Raw genomic sequence first — 21,126 nt, 5'->3', positions numbered from 1 at the left:
GGCATGCTGGCTTTTACAGAAGATTTATTAAAGATTTTTCAAAGATAGCCAAGCCCTTAAGCAATCTCCTTGTATCTGATACACCATTTATCTTTGATGAGAAATGCATGCTAGCATTCAAAAACATGAAAAAGAGGCTTGATGAATGGATTTTTGACGGTTTAGAATTTCACAAATGAAATCTCGTTGCAAGTATAGTTTCTAAACCAATCACTAATCCTTTCATACAAAAAGTTGTTTGTCACTAAAACAAACCCCTAAAATTTATAAACCGAAGTATTCAAACCTCGGGTCGTTCTCCCTAGGAATTGTAATGAAGTGTTTTGTTATCGGTTGTGAGTTATATTTGGGGTTTTAATAAGAAACATGAAAAGTAAATGGCAATGAAAATAAACTAACAACTATAAAAGGCTCTTGGCAAGGTGTGAGAACTAGAAGTCCTATCCTAGTTATCCTTCTCAATTGTGATGAGAATTGTTCATTGCTACCACTTAGTTAACCCTTACTAATTAAAGGAATGTCAAGTGGATGAATTGACTTGAGCCACAAGTCCTAGCCAACTCCCAAGGAAAGACTAGCTTTAGTGCACTCCAAACCAATTAGCAATCTCTCCAATTATCAATCAACAAAGGAATTAGATAACTCAAGTGTCACTAATTACTCTACCTAAGCCAAGAGGAACAAAATCTACACTAAAACTAAAAGAGACATTTCAACAAACACATAAAGTGCAAGAGGAGTAAACATTATTAAATGCAAGAATTAAAGGAATCTACAACTACAAAAACAAGATATCAACAATAGAAAAGCAAAGAAGACACATTTATTATGAATTACCTCTTATTGAATTGGAAGAATATAGAAGGAGCAATACTAGATCTACAACAAAGTATAAGAACAACATAAAGGAAATTACAACAAAGGAATAGAAGAAGATTGAATGTAGCAACAAAGAATTGAGAGATAGAAGTGGAAGAAAGCAAAGATTAAAACCTAGATCTAAGAACTAAACCTAATTCTAATCCTAATTCTAGAGAGAAGAGAGAGCTTCTCTCTCTAGAAACTAACTCTCACTACTAAAACTAAGCTAATTGGTAACTAACACATGTTTCTCTCTTCACTCCTTGGGTTAAATAGCATTAGAAATGAGTTGGATTGGGCCCACAAGGCTTTAGAATTTGTTGGCCACGTTTTGCTTTAAGTGAACTAGGTGGCAGCAACGGCGCGTGCGCGTACTTTGCGCATGCGCGCCACCATACATGTAGCAACTATGGCAAATCTTATATCGTTTCGAAGCCCCGGATGTTAGATTTCCAACCCAACTAGAACCGCATCATTTGGACCTCTGTAGCTCAAGTTATGGTCGATTAAGTGCGAAGAGGTCGGCTTGACAGCTTTCCGGTTCTTCCATTTCTTCATGAGTTCTCCAACTTTTCATGCTTTCTTTCTTCATTCCCTTGATCCAATCTTTGCCTCCTAAACCTTAAATCACTTAACAAACATATCAAGGCATCTAATAGAATCAAGGTGAATTAAATTTAGCTATTTTAAGACCTAAAAAGCATGTTTTCACTCTTAAGCACAATTAAAGGAGAATATACAAAACCATGCTATTTCATTGAATAAATGTGGGTAAAAGGTGATAAAATCCCCTAAATTTAATACAAGATAAACCGTCAAATTGGGGTTTGTCAACCTCCCCACACTTAAACCAAGCATGTCCTCATGCTTAAGCCAAGAATGAAGTAAGGGTATGGCATTTATTCAATGGAAACTAACTAAATGCAATCTACCTATATGCAACTATCTAAATGAATGCAAGTGCTTGGTCAAAATAAATTAATTCCCAAGAAACATATATGCACAAGGGCTAAGGACTAGCAAGTCTAATCCATAATTGAATTGAGTTATTAAATATTTTTACAAACTTGCATGAAGAATGATGATCATAGGTGAAAACATGTAATTGAGCATCGAACCCTCACCGGATGTGTTTGCACTCTATTCGCTCAAGTGTTTAGGGTTGATTCACTCAATTCTCTCCTAATCATGCTTTCTAAGATTTGTTCTTCTTCTAACAATCAACATATATTTCATGCATGCATACATCTATCATGAGGTCTTTTTCTTAGGTTGTAATGGGGTTAGGGTCAAGGTAGGATGCATATTTGGTCAAGTGAGCTTAAAATTTGAATCTTTGATAAACTTAGACTTCCCACCTAACCTATGACATCCTATACAATTATGTTCTAACCTAACTACCCATTTTCTCACTTTTTCACATACTCATGCATTTTCTTTTCATTTCACAGCACTTATGCATTGATCTTATTGAGCTTCACTTTGGGGCATTTTGTCCCCTTTTTATTATTTTTATTCTTTTTTTTCTTTCTTTTTCTATTTTTTTTTCTTTTCTTTTCCATATTGTTTTTCTTTTTCACTTTTATTTCTTTTTCTTTTGTTTTTCTTATTTTTTTTCTTTTTATATACAAGAACCTCAATGCATAAGGTTTTACATTTGATCAATACATGAGTATGTACTTAATTCCCAATATTTACAATAATAATACAAAACTACCCTTTTATTCACCCAATGTCCCAAGGTTCCCACACTTGAATGATACACACACTCTAGCCTAAGCTAATCAAAGATCCAAATAAGGACATTTATTATTTTTCGCTTTAAGGCTTGTAATATGCTAGATTAAGAACAGGTGGGTTAATCGTAAGCTCAAATTTGGCTAACAATGGAAGATAAAAGGTAGGCTATTTGGGTAAGTGAGCTAAATGAAATGATGGCCTCAATCACATAAATGCATGAATACACAAAATAATGGACATAAAGAATCAAACAAATCAAAGATTACAATCATAGAAAGAGAATAATGCACACAAGAAGGAAAAATAAGTGGTTGTAAGATGTAACCACACCGTTAGGCTCAAATCTCACAAGCTTGTGTTCTTAGCTCAAAACATGTTCCATAATATATATAATTCAAGCAAGTTCTATGAAAAGTTTTCACTCAAATCAATTGACATGCCCTATAGATAGAAATCTTGAAAAATTCTCATTATTTTGACTAAGCTTATTGTGTATGCATATGCAAAAATAAGAAAATGCAAGTAAAAATCCTAAAATCCTAGAATGAAATGCAAAAGTGTTGGAATTAGAAATTTGTCACCCAAAATCGCCGACCGGTTGGACGACCTCCCCACACTTAAAAGTTTGCACCGTCCTCGGTGCACTCAAAGATGAGCAAGGGGGTACGGCGAATCTCCAGATTGCTGCATGTTCTTTCTGCCGCTTCCATGTGTGCTTGTGGTGCATTGTTCATGAAAAATAAAAATATAACACCATAAGACGAGAAGATATAAAAGCAAAGAAGCATACATTGTTGGAATGAGGTAGATCACTAGAAATGAGTGAGCGAATTAGTGTGACATGAATGACAAATAAGTGTGTGAATTCTAAATTGCGCGGTTTAGAACACACATTAGCATAAAAGCTATGTCACAAAAGAAGCATGCACTTCACTTATCCTAGTGTGCTTGAGATGCTTTAAGTAAGCTTGTAAGGTAAGACAAGCATTAGAGAAGCATGAAAGCATTCAAGTCAAACATATGGATGGATATAATCATGAAATACAATGCATTAAGGTAAATGCACAACATCATCCATCAAGAGGTAGCCTAATCGAGGGAAAAGGATCCAAATCACATGGTGGCTAGCTACAACATGCAATTCAAAAGAGTTATAAGCTCGAAGACAATTCTCATCACTTGGTATTTTTCAAAAGGTAAACATGAAGAACTCAAAACCAAGTAACAAAATATAACCTCAATCATAGAATCCAACAAAGATTATCTAAACACATTCATGCTAAAATAGCATTTAGGCAATAAGGGATATAGCAATGTATAGTAAACAAAGTCAATACTCCAACACTTATGATGAAAAGAGAGAAAATGAAATGAAAACTAAATTAAAACTAACTAATCAATTAACTAACTAACTAATTTGTTAACTAAAATAATTGGTTGTCAATGGTGTTTGGAAATGTTGGATGAGGGGTAGGAGAAAGGAGAGGGAAAGAATAGAAAGAGGGGAAGAAAAGAAATGTGGTGAAGGAAGGAAATCCGCGTGTACGCGCGCATGCCGCGCGCGCACGGATGGCTTATTTCGAGAGTGACGCGTACGCGTCATGTGCGCGAGCGCGCAAATAGGTTTGTGCCAAAGGCACAACGTTGGCGCGGCGCAGGCACAACTCTCTGGAAAATGTATGGAGGTTGGAACTTCTCAATCCACGCGTACGCACGCATGGCGCGCGCGCGTGGATGGTCGAAAATGCTGTAAGTGCGCGTACGCGTCATGTATGCGTACGCGTGGATGGTGCTCTGTTTTTCAAAAAAATTTTTCTATGTTTTTGCACCAATCCAAGCATTCCAAACCTCCAAACAGCTACCAAAACACCATAAAACCTTATTTAACATACTTAAACTACCAAACATACTCAACTAACTAAACAAAACATGAAATTAAACTAATTCTACCAATATATACAAAAGAGAAAATGAAAGGATTTTACCATGGTGGGTTGTCTCCCACCTAGCACTTTTGTTTATTTTCCTTAAGTTGGACTTATGGGGAGCTCCTCATCAAGGTGGCTTGTGCTTGTATTCATCTTGGAACTCCCACCAATGCTTGGTTCTCCATTGTGCCCCAAGATTCTTCATGGATTGAGCCAAGTCTTGATGGAGTTCTTCACAAGCTTGGGGCTCCCAAAGTTGATCCTCTTCTTGTAATCCGGGATCCCACACTTTGTTTTCACACCGGTCTTGAGGTTGATCATCATTATTAGTCCAACCAGGTGGTGAGTGAGGTGAATTCTCTATATAGTGGCCAACAAGCCTCCTAGACCCATCTATTTGAGCACTATTCCCACCTTTGTATTCAACTCTTGAAGTATCAACCAAAATGAGCCTTGATTTGCAATGCCAACCACGAAACATCTTTCGCTTACGCTTCATCCCACAAAGCATCCTAAGTTGACCATCCGTTTCAAGCAAGCCATACTCAAGTGGGACAATAAAGCTAATAGAAATGAATTTTACCCACTCAAGTGAAGGGGTAGATGACAACCTAGGCAAAGATGCTTCCAAAGATCTTGACAAAGCATAACCAACCCTCGTTCTTCTATTTCTAGGGACTTCCACCTCTTCACAAGATCTCTTAATCTCAATCCTTTGTTCAACAATTTTATCTAAACCTTTTCCTTTACTCAAATCATAATAGGGAGGGTGAGAAAAATTTACCTCCTCAATGCTTTCAAATCCAACCGGAGAAGGTTCTTCATGCTTAAAGGATTCTTCACCACTAAGACTTGATGCTTGATCTTCATCACCAAGGGAACTCAATTCTTTCTCTATCCCATCCAAGTCTTCATATGGAATATGCCTTGGAAGGTGTGCACTTTCCTCCCTAGCATCAATTTCAATCATCTTGGAGGGGTTTTCTTCAACTCTATGTTCCCATGGAAGCTCCGCATCTCCTAAGTCTTCAACCAATTCTTCCCATTCTTCAATAATCATAGCTTCCTCCAATTGTTCCAATACAAAGCAACTTCCCTCATTCTCCACCAATCTCTCTTTTATGTTATGCTCTTCATTTGATTCCCCACATGTAGCCATGGGAGTTCCTTGAGAGTTCAAGCATTGGGATGCTAACCGGTTTACCACCTCATCCAAGGCGGCCGTGAATTGTTGCACATCCCTTTTCATTTCCTCTTGTCCTTGAACAAGAACATCAAGGATGTCATCCATTGGAGGTTGGGGTGGATGGAAGGGTTCATCAATTTGGGGGAAGGGTTCATAGTAGGAAGGTGGTTCTTCTTGGTAGAGTTGTGGTGGTTCAATAATTTCCACTCTTTCCACTTGTTGCACAACACGCTCCACGGTTGCTTGAAGTTGATCCAATGTTTCCTTGAGATGATCCTTTGACTCTTGTTCCTCTTGGATAATATGATTAGGATCATATGGCTCATGGATTGATGGACATGAATATTCTTCCATGGGAGGTTGTGGTAGAAAGTGGTATTCATCTTGTGGTTGAAAATTTTCATACATTTGTGGTTGAAAATTTTCATATAATTGAGGTGGTTCATCTTGGTAATAACATGGAGGGGGTGGCTCTTGGAAGTGGTGATGTTGAGATGGTGGTGGCTCTATATGTGGTTCATATGGCTCATACGGTTGTTGTAATGGTGGATATGGATGAGGGTCATATGAAGGTGGTTGGTGAAAAGTGGCTTTTGAGTATGGTTGAGGGTTATGTTGAGGGTATGGCTCATAGGCATATGGTGGTGGTTCTTGAAAGTCACAAGGGAGTTCACCATAGCCATTAGATTGGTATGCATCAAAGAATGGCTCTTCTTCATAGTGTATTGGTGGAGGTTGTTGCCATGAGGATTGATCATATGCATATGGCTCCTCCCACCTTTGGTCATCCCATTCTTGATACACATCTTCATTGTAGCTCCCATCACCTACAACATAGTTGTAATCACACTCATAGCCAAAGTGAGAATTCATAGTGAAAAGTAAAAATAGGAAGCAAAAGCTAACAAGAAATAATGAAACAAAGTCCTAGAACTAGCAAAAACTAACAAGCAATCCAAAAATCAAGCTATTCACAATATTCACATATATGCAATAACCAATAACATAACACCATTGCAACTCCCCGGCAACGGCGCCATTTTGATGAATGGATTTTTGACGGTTTAGAATTTCACAAATGAAATCTCGTTGCAAGTATAGTTTCTAAACCAATCACTAATCCTTTCATACAAAAAGTTGTTTGTCACTAAAACAAACCCCTAAAATTTATAAACCGAAGTATTCAAACCTCGGGTCGTTCTCCCTAGGAATTGTAATGAAGTGTTTTGTTATCGGTTGTGAGTTATATTTGGGGTTTTAATAAGAAACATGAAAAGTAAATGGCAATGAAAATAAACTAACAACTATAAAAGGCTCTTGGCAAGGTGTGAGAACTAGAAGTCCTATCCTAGTTATCCTTCTCAATTGTGATGAGAATTGTTCATTGCTACCACTTAGTTAACCCTTACTAATTAAAGGAATGTCAAGTGGATGAATTGACTTGAGCCACAAGTCCTAGCCAACTCCCAAGGAAAGACTAGCTTTAGTGCACTCCAAACCAATTAGCAATCTCTCCAATTATCAATCAACAAAGGAATTAGATAACTCAAGTGTCACTAATTACTCTACCTAAACCAAGAGGAACAAAATCTACACTAAAACTAAAAGAGACATTTCAACAAACACATAAAGTGCAAGAGGAGTAAACATTATTAAATGCAAGAATTAAAGGAATCTACAACTACAAAAACAAGAGATCAACAATAGAAAAGCAAAGAAGACACATTTATTATGAATTACCTCTTATTGAATTGGAAGAATATAGAAGGAGCAATACTAGATCTACAACAAAGTATAAGAACAACATAAAGGAAATTACAACAAAGGAATAGAAGAAGATTGAATGTAGCAACAAAGAATTGAGAGATAGAAGTGGAAGAAAGCAAAGATTAAAACCTAGATCTAAGAACTAAACCTAATTCTAATCCTAATTCTAGAGAGAAGAGAGAGCTTCTCTCTCTAGAAACTAACTCTCACTACTAAAACTAAGCTAATTGGTAACTAACACATGTTTCTCTCTTCACTCCTTGGGTTAAATAGCATCAGAAATGAGTTGGATTGGGCCCACAAGGCTTTAGAATTCGTTGGCCACGTTTTGCTTTAAGTGAACTAGGTGGCAGCAACGGCGCGTGCGCGTACTTTGCGCATGCGCGCCACCATACATGTAGCAACTATGGAAAATCTTATATCGTTTCGAAGCCCCGGATGTTAGATTTCCAACCCAACTGGAACCGCATCATTTGGACCTCTGTAGCTCAAGTTATGGTCGATTAAGTGCGAAGAGGTCGGCTTGACAGCTTTCCGGTTCTTCCATTTCTTCATGAGTTCTCCAACTTTTCATGCTTTCTTTCTTCATTCCCTTGATCCAATCTTTGCCTCCTAAACCTTAAATCACTTAACAAACATATCAAGGCATCTAATAGAATCAAGGTGAATTAAATTTAGCTATTTTAAGACCTAAAAAGCATGTTTTCACTCTTAAGCACAATTAAAGGAGAATATACAAAACCATGCTATTTCATTGAATAAATGTGGGTAAAAGGTGATAAAATCCCCTAAATTTAATACAAGATAAACCGTCAAATTGGGGTTTGTCAAGGCTGTCTTCAGCCCATATCATTACCCCACTTGATTGGAAGTTACCATTCGAACTGATGTGTGATGCATCTGATTTTGCAGTTGGGGCAGTGTTAAGATAGAGGAAAGATAACTTAGTCCATGTTATATACTATGCCAGCAAGGTCCTCAATGACACTCAAAGAAATTATACCATTACTGAAAAGGAGTTGCTGGTAATAGTTTTTGCATTTGACAAGTTTTGATCATACCTCATTGGTTCCAAAGTGATTGTTTTAACAGATCACACAGCACTTAAATATTTGTTTGCCAAACAGAAATCAAAACCAAGATTGATAAGATGGATCTTGTTGTTGCAGGAATTCAATATTGAGATTAGAGACAAGAAAGGAGTGGAGAACAAGGTAGCAGATCACCTATCCAGAATCCCTCATAATAAAGGTGGAACACATGATGCAAGTGTAAATGAGTTCTTCCCAGATGAGCAGTTAATGGTGGTTTTCAAAGCACCCTAGTTTGCGAATATTGCCAATTTCAAGGCAACTGGGACTTTGCCTCCAGAGATCAACAAACATCAAAAGAGAAAACTCATTAATGATGCTAAATATTTCATCTGAGATGAGCCATATCTCTTCAAGAAGTGTTCAGATGGAATCCTTAGAAGATGCATTTCAGAAGAAGAGGGATGAGAGGTCTTATGAAACTGCCATGGCTCGTGCTGTGGAGGCCACTTTTGAGGGGAAAGAACTGCAGCCAAGGTACTACAAAGTGGATTCTTTTGGCCCACCCTTTTCAGGGATGCCAAAGAACTAGTGAAGAACTGCAATGAATGTCAAAGAGCTAGAAACTTACCTAAAAGAAATGAGATGCCACAGAATTTCATCTTAAAGCTAGAACTGTTTAATGTATAGGAATCGATTTCATGGGTCCATTCCCAACCTCATATTCAAACAAGTATATCTTAATAGCGGTGGATTACGTATCCAAGTGGGTAGAGGCTATCGCAACCCTAACAAATGATAACAAGGTGGTCATGAACTTCCTCAGAAAGAATGTCTTTAGCCAGTTCGGAGTCCCACGAGCACTCATCAGTGATGGAGGGAGCCATTTTTGCAACAGACCACTAGAAGCTCTTCTCCTAAAATACAGGGTAAAAACACAAGGTTGCTACACCTTACCACCCCCAAACAAGTGGGCAAACCGAGATATCTAACAGAGAGTTAAAAAGGATCCTGGAAAAGATTGTGGGACCATCAAGAAATGACTGGTCGAAGAAGCTAGATGATGCTCTTTGGGCATACAGGACGGCATTCAAAACACCAACTGGGATGTCCCTGTATCAACTGGTGTATGGAAAGGCCTGCCATATACCATTAGAGCTGGAACACAAAGCCCTCTGGGCTCTCAAGCTACTAAATTTTGATAGTATTGCTGCTGGTGAAAAAAGAGTCTTGCAGCTGCAGGAACTGGAGGAGTTTAGGTCTCAAGCCTATGAAAATGCCAAGATCTATAAGGAAAAGGCGAAGAGAAGGCACGACCTCAATCTGACACCCAGGAGCTTCGAAAAAGGACAGTACGTGCTCCTCTACAACTCCAAATTGAGACTTTTCCCTAGGAAACTCAAATCAAGGTAGTCAGGACCCTTTCTTGTCACAAAGGTCTCACCTTATGGACACATAGAAATCATGGAGGAAAGCTCAAAGAGGACTTTCACTGTGAATGGACAAAGGCTCAAATACTACATGGGCAACATGGGGGAGAGCCCCAAAATGAAGTATCATCTTAAATAATGGAGAAATCGTCGAGCTAGCGACGCCAAAAGAGCGCTTCATTGGGAGGCAACCTGTAATGACCCAACTTCAAGAACGTTATGATCGTACCAAAAGTAAGGCGTTACCAACCTACTTTCCTTTATTAACTATTTTCTATTGAGCCTTTAGGTCGATATCGCGATTTAGTTTTATAGAAAATTCCAGAAAATTTTGTTTTTGTTTATTAAAAACATATATCAAGATCACCAGATGATAATAATCACATAATTATTAATAATAATATCTGACATACAAAGATTTCAAATAAAACTCAGATACAAATCCTATCCTTCTGTATAAAATAAAAATGTTAAACAACAAGAGCGAGGGAACTCTATAAAAGCAACTTAACTCATACACTTAACTCATAAATATAGTCCAACAATCATCCGCAGCTTCAAACTGAGTCTTCGAACCTGTGTTACTGAAAGGGTGGAAGATTTTGGGGTGAGAACAAACCACACGTTCTCAGTAGGGAATGGGAATGCCGTAAAAGTAATGATGAACATGCAAATAACTAACTCCAGTTTCCAATGTAGTTTTCTTTATAAAACCTTTTCAAAATTTCTTAAGACTTACTTGAAACTGTTTAAATCCCTTTCTTTAAATCATATTACTTAAATAAAGTCTCAACCGCATTAGCAATTCTTCAGCTACAAATAGCATTCCTCAACCATCACAATAACTAAGTACATCAGCAACATAAATAATATACCCAAACCTCACTTCACAAATACCATTCCTCAATACTTCATTAAGTTCAAAACATCAACAAAATATCTAATCAAACACACAAACAAGTCACCAAGACAAGCAGCACAATCACAAAGAAACAAGACTAGCAACACGATCAAATGCATATGGACAAACAATATGATGCATGTCTGTCCTAAGCAGGCCATGAGCTCACGTGTTGGTTGGCTGCCCGCAATCCCGACATTTACCCGGTCACGAGTAATCCCAATTTTCCGGATACGATTTTCCGTTCCTAAATAAATGCGCATATAAGAATAGCTACTCATCTGAGACAGCCTCTGCTTACTGCAGGAAAATATATATACTCTGCTCTGCTCTGGGGAAGCGGAAAATAGCTGTAGGTAACTTAATTTCCCTACAGAAGCTCTGCGTTGCATTAAGCAACTAATATATATATATATATATATATATATATATATATATATATATAGCTCTGGGTTGCATCAAGCAACAAATAATCACATAATCATTCTCATTATCATCATTCGTTATCATTCTCATTATTCATCATCACTTTGACATTCTTATGCAGTACCTCTTTCTTTCTCTGTTCACTTATGCTATTCAAATTCAATCATACTATACAAATTTTACATCTTTCACTTTTACAACATCTTTAGCTAAAACCATTTCTCTTTATCATTCGGATTCAAATATTATAAAATTCACCAAACTTCTGAAAAGTAATCCTTTATTTTAAGCCTAAATCATAACCCTTTTCATATTGAATCCAACTCAACATAATTCCTTTCTTAAATAATTCAAACTTGAAATATAAACATTTTCTTGGTAATTCCAAATTCAAAATAGTATAATTCTTCTCTTATTTAGATAAAACTCAAATAATATAATTTTTCAAGTTCAAATTTTCTAAAATGACTTCTCAAACAAAACCTTAGGTTTTTATAAAATTTCGACAGCACCTCCCATAAAAATCGGACTTAACCACCCTTACGGGTTCCTTCTTTCTCAACATCTCATCAAACCTTTCTCAACAATTACCACAATAATATATTCTTAAAAACATTTGATAATAGTATAGAAAATCTATTTCTCAAGTTCCATATCCAAGTAATCACCAAAACAACATCAGCAGTCTAATTTCAGTTTTATTTTTAAAATATCAAACGAATTCGGAATTACGCAAACTTTGTATCCATGCGACCGTCTCGGATTAAGATTTCTATTAAGCAAAAAATCACAATTTTTTGCTGGCTCTAGCTTCGGAGATATAAGCAAAACCGTGACTGCTCTGTAGTGTGTTAAAACCAGAAGACAGCAGCAGCGTACAGTATTCGAAATTTCATATAAAATCCAAATTAAATCCAACCACCTTCAAAATTAATGTGGTGAAACATAACTTATCCAAATTTCTTTCTCAATTGGTTCCAAGGTCATACCATTTTTAATGAAGGAGTTACGTAGCTTGGAAGTTAAGTAATTTTCTGCTGAAATCTGTTTTACAAATCATTGAACACAACCTCTTCCAAGTCCCATAACTCACTGATTAAAACATGGAAAACCCTGAAATTTAAATCATATATACTAACCATGCTCAAATTTCACCTCCAATTGGTTGCATCTCAATATAATTCCAGAATTAAAAATTATAAAGGCTCAAAGTTACTGACTTAGAAAACAAAACCTGATTTTTACTGCATAATACATCTTACTTTAAAAATTCATATCTTTAAAACCACAACTCTAAAAATTCTAAATTTTTATGAAATTAAAGTACTAGGACCAGAGTTTCATTTAAAACTGGCTCCATTTCAAAATTCTAACTGAAGAATTTTTAATAGAGGAAACAATTTGCTGCTGTGTTAAACGTTCTGCAGAAAACCAGATTTGACATTCCTAATTCAAAAATTTACCACAAATCATAAACTTAATGAAAAAGTCTCAAATTCACCAGCCCAGCTTCCTATATCCCAAAGCTTAATCCAGACTTAGTCCCACGTAATTCCAATCATCATAGAATTAGTTATAGATTTTCAAAGTCTCCGGCTTCATTTAAAAGTAATGCAGAAAATCAAGTTTTACATTTTAACTTTGAAAAATCTTAACTAGTTCTATAGTCAATTCAAATTTCCCAAAATTGAATCCCAACAACAACTTTAATTACAGTTTACTCAGCCTTTACTCTCATATCATTTCGATTATCGTTGTGAATAACTGATTCTCTTCCAAAGTCATCTTTTAATCTCAAAAATCAGATTTTCAGCAACTAGTTCAACATTATAAGATTCAATCTTCCAATTATTCCTTAAGCCCAACTTCAATTAATCACTAACTAAACCCATTACAATAAACCAACTCAACAGCAATAGTTTCAATTTGACCCATCAAAATACCGAAATCACAATAATCTCTCATCAAACAATTTATAAATTCAATCTCACAAAATCATCAAATTTAACCAAAGTTCCCATCAAAAATTTCAATCATTCCAATCATAATTTCAGCCGCACAACTCAACTAATTCAGTATAATCACATAGAGTTAGAACTTTTCAACAATTCCATTCATATCAGAAAAAACAATATCAATTACAACTTCAAACACTCACAACAAAGCCCAAAGACATTCACAGCTTTAACCTGAATTCAATAATCCAATTGAAGCACTAACACATCATCAAACTTACTCCAAATTTCACAACCTCAACCATCATCACAATAATCCCAAACCAAACACAAATCTAACTCAGTTCATCAATTATCATTACGACAACTTTTCAATAGTTAACTCATCAAATTTTAATTTAACAAGTATTATCAAATGAATCACCATTCACAGCCACATTTAATTCCAGTCACAGCTCAAAATATTCACAACAACTAACAAATTTCAAATGCATTTCAGGTTATTCATGACAATTAAGAAATTCTAAACCATTGTTAACCATTTTCACTTATTCCAATAACTTGGTGGGCATTCTAAATTAAGAACGTTAAATCCCCTACCTCAAAGTCGAAACTCACGGAATTCACTAAACGCAGCTGCTCCATTAGCAGTTTCCAGCACCTATTTCCATGGCAGCAACAATGACAAGGTTAAAGGCCTCCTTTCCTCTCCGATCTGAGATTCTAGAAGTAGCAGCCATTTTCAAACAGAGCCAGCAGCAACGTGAGGTGGCCACGGCAGCAAGCAAAAACCATGAATTCAAATCGGATAAAAGTAACAATTCTGGAAGTTCAATTCTGGAAGTTCAGGGCAAAATCAAATTGGAACAAGAGCAAGACTAATAAAATGGCAGTGGAATAAACAAAAACATCAAGTGATGATTCAGAACACGAATGTCTTACAACAATTAGAAGGTAATAACAGAACGACGAAGCTACGGCAGCGGTATAGGCAACTGCAATAGAAAGTCGGAGGGTGGCAGAGCAACTTCCTCCTCCAGCGACGGCTTGGTGAGACGCGGCAGCAGCAGGGTGCAACAACGGCGGCGCTACAGCTCAGTAACGGCGACGCGGTGGCAGCTCGCGTGGATGGCGACGGCAACCCACAGCACTGACGACGACAAGGCTGGTCGCGGGCTTCTTCCTCGCGGTGTCTGGCTCTCTCTCCGCGCTTGACGGCGTTTGGTGGCAATGGAGGCATGGCGGCGACACAGCAAAGGTTCCCTCCTCCCTTGGCTCTCGCGCGGTTTTTCCTTCCTCCTTGAACAGCGACGACGGCGTCCTCTTCGTCGGCAATAATGACGGCGGCGATGGCGAGGCGAGCTGGACGTGGTGCAGCTCCGTTCACAAGGTGTGGGTGTGTGACAGAAGGGGTGTGGGCTGAATGAGTGCAGTGTCCTGAGTGTGAATGTGTGCTGCGGTGAAGCTGAGGAAGAGAGGGGGAGTTTGTACGCTTGTGATGAGGGTGACGGTGCTGAGGAGGGTGGGGGAGGGTTAGGGTTTCTGATTAGTAACTTAGGGTTTCCAATTTAGGATTTAGGGTTAGAAATTAGGATTTTATAAAGAAATAAGGATAGATATGAATAGATATTTTGATAAAATTGAAGGTAGAGTAATTTTAAAATCAAACATATTCTATTAAAAATATTTAGGAACATTATTTATCAACATATTGCTAAGTTCAATCAATTATTTCTAATTTAAATTATAAAATGAACAAGTTAATTATATTTTGTAAAGTACAATTTAAATTCAAATATCAATTTTCTAGATTAAATCATACAAATCTCTATTATTTTTCTATCTCCGAAACTTTAATTTCAATTTATAAAATAATTAATTATAATATAAATTGTACATAAATATTAATTGACTTAAACTTAAAGTATTTATAAATATCAATCTAATCATTTCTAATAAAATAATTTCAAGGAGTTCAAATTAATATCATATTTCATTCAAAATAGAATTTATTTAAATCAAATTATACAATTCTTCTTATTTTTCAATTATCAAAATTATAATTTCAATTATACCAAATATCTAATAAAATTTATATAAAAATTCTAATTAATTTAAACTCCAATTATCATGAAACTCCATTTAATTACCTTTAGCAAAATAATTTTCTTAAAATAAATCACAAATAATTAATTATTTGATTTTCAAAAACTAGGGTTGTTACATTCTACCCACCTTAGAAAAATTTTCACCCTCGAAAATTGCTAGAATAAAATAAGTTCAAACTGAAATCAAAGAAAGCAGAATATATGGATAAAGTATAGGCATGAACAAGAATGAAGATTCAAGAAGAATCAGGTAAGCAAGTAGATTACAAGCAAGCAAAGGTATACAAGAATGACAAGGTACGGTTGGGAAAGAATGAAACCACATTCTGAGGAGAAATCTCAAACAAGAGAATTCCAATGAAAGCAATGAAGAAAAGGATGGCACGAGTTCATGTGGCACGAATAAAGATTTTACGTCAAAACGAAACCAATTCCATAACTTCTAACGCTCCCAAACCCCGTGAATCACATTACCTATTACTTCTATTTCGTCTATGATAACCTGTTAGTGTTGCCATGTACATAAATCATAAGTATTAAGTTGGCCAGACCTAATACCATGAGGAATGCAATGGTAAACTAACAGCATTAATCATCAGACAGTCATGCATATAGAACTCAAACTCTTGTTATCAGAACAAGTCATTAAGCATGACAGACACTTAGAGTATGCAGTGAAGCATAGTCAGTCCATTCCCAAGGCTCTAACAGGAACAAACTGCTATGATACCATTTGTAACGACCCAACTTCCAAAATGTCATGATCGTACCGAAAGTAAGGCGTTACCAACCTACTTTCCTTTATTAACTATTTTCTATTGAGCCTTTAGTTTGAATTCGCGATTTAGTTTTATAGAAAATTCTAGAAAATTTTGTTTTTGTTTATTAAAAACATATATCAAGATCACCAGATGATAATAATCACATAATTATTAATAATAATATCTGACATACAAAGATTTCAAATAAAACTCAGATACAAATCCTATCCCTCTGTATAAAATAAAAATGTTAAACAATAAGAGCGAGGGAACTCTATGAAAGCAACTTAACTCATACACTTAACTCATAAATATAGTCCAACAATCATCCGCAGCTTCAAACTGAGTCTTCGAACCTGTGTCACTGAAAGGGTGGAAGATTTTGGGGTGAGAACAAACCACACGTTCTCAGTAGGGAATGAGAATGCCGTAAAAGTAATGATTAACATGCAAATAACTAACTCCAGTTTCCAATGTAGTTTTCTTTATCAAACCTTTTCAAAATTTCTTAAGACTTACTTGAAACCGTTTAAATCCCTTTCTTTAAATCATATTACTTAAATAAAGTCTCAACCGTATTTGCAATTCTTCAGCTACAAATAGCATTCCTCAACCATCACAATAACTAAGTACATCAGCAACATAAATAATATACCCAAACCTCACTTCACAAATTCCATTCCTCAATACTTCATTAAGTTCAAAGCATCAACAAAATATCTAATCAAACACACAAACAAGTCACCAAGACAAGCAGCACAATCATAAAGAAATAAGTCTAGCAACACGATCAAATGCATATGCACAAACAATATGATGCATGTCTGTCCTAAGCAGGCCATGAGCTCACGTGTCGGTTGGCTGCCCGCAATCCCGACATTTACCCGGTCACGAGTAATCCCGATTTTCCGGATACGATTTTTCGTTCCTAAATAAATGCGCATATAATAATAGCTGCTCATCTGAGACAACCTCTGCTTATTGCAGGAAAATATATATATACTCTGCTCTGCTCTGGGGAAGCGAAAAATAGCTGTAGGTAACATAGTTTTCCTACAGAATCTCTGGGTTGCATTAAGCAACTAATATATATTAAATATAGCTCTGGGTTACATCAAGCACCTAATATATATATATAAAATATAGCTCTAGGTTGCATCAAGCAACTAATATATATATATATATATATATAGCTCTGGGTTGCATCAAGCAACAAATCATCACATGATCATTCTCATTATCATCATTCATTATCATTCTCATTATTCATCATCACTTTGACATTCTTATGCAGTACCTCTTTCTTTCTCTGTTCACTTATACTATTCAAATTCAATCATACTATACAAATTTTACATCTTTCACTTTTACAACATCTTTAGCTAAAACCATTTCTCTTTATCATTCGGATTCAAATATTATAAAATTCACCAAACTCCTGAAAAGTAATCCTTTATTTCAAGCCCATATCATAACCCTTTTCATATTGAATCCAACTCAGCATAATTCCTTTCTTAAATAATTCAAACTTGAAATATAAACCTTTTCTTGGTAATTCCAAATTCAAAATAGTATAATTCTTCTCTTATTTAGATAAAACTCAAATAATATAAATTTTCAAGTTCAAATTTTCTAGAATGACTTCTCAAACAAAACCTCAGGTTTTTATAAAATTTCGACAGCACCTCCCCTAAAACTCGGACTTAACCACCCTTACGGGTTTCCCCTTTCTCAACATCTCATAAAACCTTTCTCAACAATTGCCACAATAATATATTCTTAAAAACATTTGATAATAGTATAGAAAATCTATTTCTCAAGTTCCATATCCAAGTAATCACCAAAACAACATTGGCAGTCTAATTTCAGTTTTATTTTTAAAATATCAAACGAATTTAGAATTATGCAAACTTTGTATCCATGCAACCGTCTCGAATTAAGCTTTCTATTAAGCCAAAAATCACAATTTTTTGCTGGCTCTAGCTTCGGAGATATAAGCAAAACCGTGACTGCTCTGTAGGGTCTTAAAACCAGAAGACAGCAGCAGCGTACAGTATTCGAAATTTCATATAAAATCCAAATTAAATCCAACCACCTTCAAAATTAATGTGGTGAAACATAACTTATCCAAATTTCTTTCTCAATTGGTTCCAAGGTCATACCATTTTTAATGAAGGAGTTACGTAGCTTGGAAGTTAAGTAATTTTCTGCTGAAATCTGTTTTACAAATCATTGAACACAACCTCTTCCAAGTCCCATAACTCACTGATTAAAACATGGAAAACCCTGAAATTTAAATCATATATACTAACCATACTCAACTTTCACCTCCAATTGGTTGCATCTCAATATAATTCCAGAATTAAAAATTATAAAGGCTCAAAGTTACTGACTTAGAAAACAAAACCTGATTTTTACTGCATAATACATCTTACTTTAAAAATTCATATCTTTAAAACCACAACTCTAACAATTCTAAATTTTTATGAAATTAAAGTACTAGGACCAGAGTTTCATTTAAAACTGGCTCCATTTCAAAATTCAAACTGGAGAATTTTTAATAGAGGAAACAAGTTGCTGCTGTGTTAAACGTTCTGCAGAAAACCAGATTTGACATTCCTAATTCAAAAATTTACCACAAATCATAAACTTAATGAAAAAGCCTCAAATTCACCAGTCCAGCTTCCTATATCCCAAAGCTTAATCCAGACTTGATCCCACGCAATTCCGATCATCACAGAATTAGTTATAGATTTTCAAAGTCTCCGGCTTCATTTAAAAGTAATGCAGAAAATCAAGTTTTACATTTTAACTTTGAAAAATCTTAACTAGTTCTATAGTCAATTCAAACTTCCCAAAATTGAATCCCAACAACAAATTTAATTACAGTTTACTCAGCCTTTACTGTCATATCATTTCGATTATCGTTGTGAATAACTGATTCTCTTCCAAAGTCATCTTTTAATCTCAAAAATCAGATTTTCAGCAACTAGTTCAACATTATAAGATTCAATCTTCCAATTATTCCTTAAGCCCAACTTCAATTAATCACTAACTAAACCCATTACAATAAACCAACTCAACAGCAATAGTTTCAATTTGACCCATCAAAATACCGAAATCACAATAATCTCTCATCAAACAATTTATAAATTCAATCTCACAAAATCAACAAATTTAACCAAAGTTCCCATAAAAAATTTCAATCATTCCAATCATAATTTCAGCCACACAACTCAACTAATTCAGTATAATCACATAGAGTTAGAACTTTTCAACAATTCCATTCATATCAGAAAAAACAATATCAATTACAACTTCAAGCACTCACAACAAAGCCCAAAGACATTCACAGCTTTAACCTGAATTCAGTAATCCAATTGAAGCACTAACACATCATCAAACTTACTCCAAATTTCACAACCTCAACCATCATCACAATAATCCCAAACCAAACACAAATCTAACTCAGTTCATCAATTATCATTACGACAACTTTTCAATAGTTAACTCATCAAATTTTAATTTAACAAGTATTATCAAATGAATCACCATTCACAACCACATTTAATTCCAGTCACAGCTCAAAATATTCACAACAGCTAACAAATTTCAAATGCATTTCAGGTTATTCATGACAATTAAGAAATTCTAAACCATTGTTAACCATTTTCACTTATTCCAATAACTTGGTGGGCATTCTAAATTAAAAACGTTAAATCCCCTACCTCAAAGTCGAAACTCACAGAATTCACTAAACGCAGCTGCTCCATTAGCAGTTTCCAGCACCTATTTCCATGGCAGCAACAATGACAAGGTTAAAGGCCTCCTCTCCTCTCCGATCTGAGATTCTAGAAGTAGCAGCCATTTTCAAACAGAGCTAGCAGCAACGTGAGGTGGCCATGGCAGCAAGCAAAAACCATGAATTCAAATCGGATAAAAGTAACAATTCTGGAAGTTCAATTCTGGAAGTTCAGGGCAAAATCAAATTGGAACAAGAGCAAGGCTAATAAAATGGCAGTGGAATAAACAAAAACATCAAGTGATGATTCAGAACACGAATGTCTTACAACAATTAGAAGGTAATAACAGAACGAAGAAGCTACGACAGCGGTATAGGCAACTGCAATAGCAAGCTCGGAGGGTAGCAGAGCAACTTCCTCCTCCAGCGACGGCTTGGTGAGACACAGCAGCAGTAGGGTGCAACAACGGCGGTGCAGTAGCTCAGTAACGGCGACGCGGTTGCAGCTCGCGTGGATGGCGACGGCAACCCACAGCACTGACGACGACAAGGCTGGTCGCGGGCTTCTTCCTCGTGGTGTCTGGCTCTCTCTCCGCGCTTGACGGCATTCGGTGGCAATGGAGGCATGGCGGCGACGCAGCAAAGGTTCCCTCCTCCCTTGGCTCTCGCGCAGTTTTTCCTTCCTCCTTGAACAGCGACGACGACATCCTCTTCGTCGGCAATAATGACGGCGGCGATGGCGAGGCAGGCTGGACGTGGTGCAGCTCCGTTCACAAGGTGTGGGTGTGTGACAGAAGGGGTGTGGGCTGAATGAGTGCAGTGTCCTGAGTGTGTATGTGTGCCGCGGTGAAGCTGAGGAAGAGAGGGGGAGTCTGTACGCTTGTGATGAGGGTGACGGTGCTAAGGAGAGTGGGGGAGGGTTAGGGTTTCTGATTAGTAACTTAAGGTTTCCAATTTGGAAATTAGGGTTAGAAATTAGGATTTTATAAAGAAATAAGGATAGATATGAATAGATATTTTGATAAAATTGAAGGTAGAGTAATTTTAAAATCAAACATATTCTATTAAAAATATTTAGGAACATTATTTATCAACATATTGCTAAGTTCAATCAATTATTTCTAATTTAAATTATAAAATGAACAAGTTAATTATATTTTGTAAAGTACAATTTAAATTTAAATATCAATCTTCTAGATTAAATCATACAAATCTCTATTATTTTTCTATCTCCGAAACTTTAATTTCAATTTATAAAATAATTAATTATAATATAAATTGTACATAAAT

At 36.0% G+C, this 21,126-nt stretch overlaps 2 long non-coding RNA genes across 2 annotated transcripts; both read right to left on the bottom strand.

The window, feature by feature from the left end:
* Nucleotides 1–7,440: 7,440 nt before the first annotated feature.
* LOC112766949 (uncharacterized) lies at nucleotides 7,441–14,797 on the bottom strand. Its single transcript, XR_003184634.3, has 3 exons — nucleotides 14,168–14,797; nucleotides 13,826–14,062; nucleotides 7,441–10,527 (listed from the first exon to the last, which is right to left on the bottom strand). It is a non-coding gene; the product is annotated as an uncharacterized lncRNA (long non-coding RNA).
* A 1,448-nt stretch (nucleotides 14,798–16,245) lies between these two features.
* LOC114925725 (uncharacterized) lies at nucleotides 16,246–20,800 on the bottom strand. Its single transcript, XR_003815350.2, has 3 exons — nucleotides 20,165–20,800; nucleotides 19,823–20,059; nucleotides 16,246–16,458 (listed from the first exon to the last, which is right to left on the bottom strand). It is a non-coding gene; the product is annotated as an uncharacterized lncRNA (long non-coding RNA).
* Between the last annotated feature and the right edge of the window lie 326 nt (nucleotides 20,801–21,126).

The sequence above is a fragment of the Arachis hypogaea genome, chromosome 17 (genome assembly GCF_003086295.3).
Source record: "Arachis hypogaea cultivar Tifrunner chromosome 17, arahy.Tifrunner.gnm2.J5K5, whole genome shotgun sequence".
Classification (NCBI taxonomy): Eukaryota; Viridiplantae; Streptophyta; class Magnoliopsida; order Fabales; family Fabaceae; genus Arachis; species Arachis hypogaea.
The sequence above is the reverse complement of the archived record's forward strand: the minus strand, read 5'-3'. Positions and strand labels throughout refer to the sequence as shown.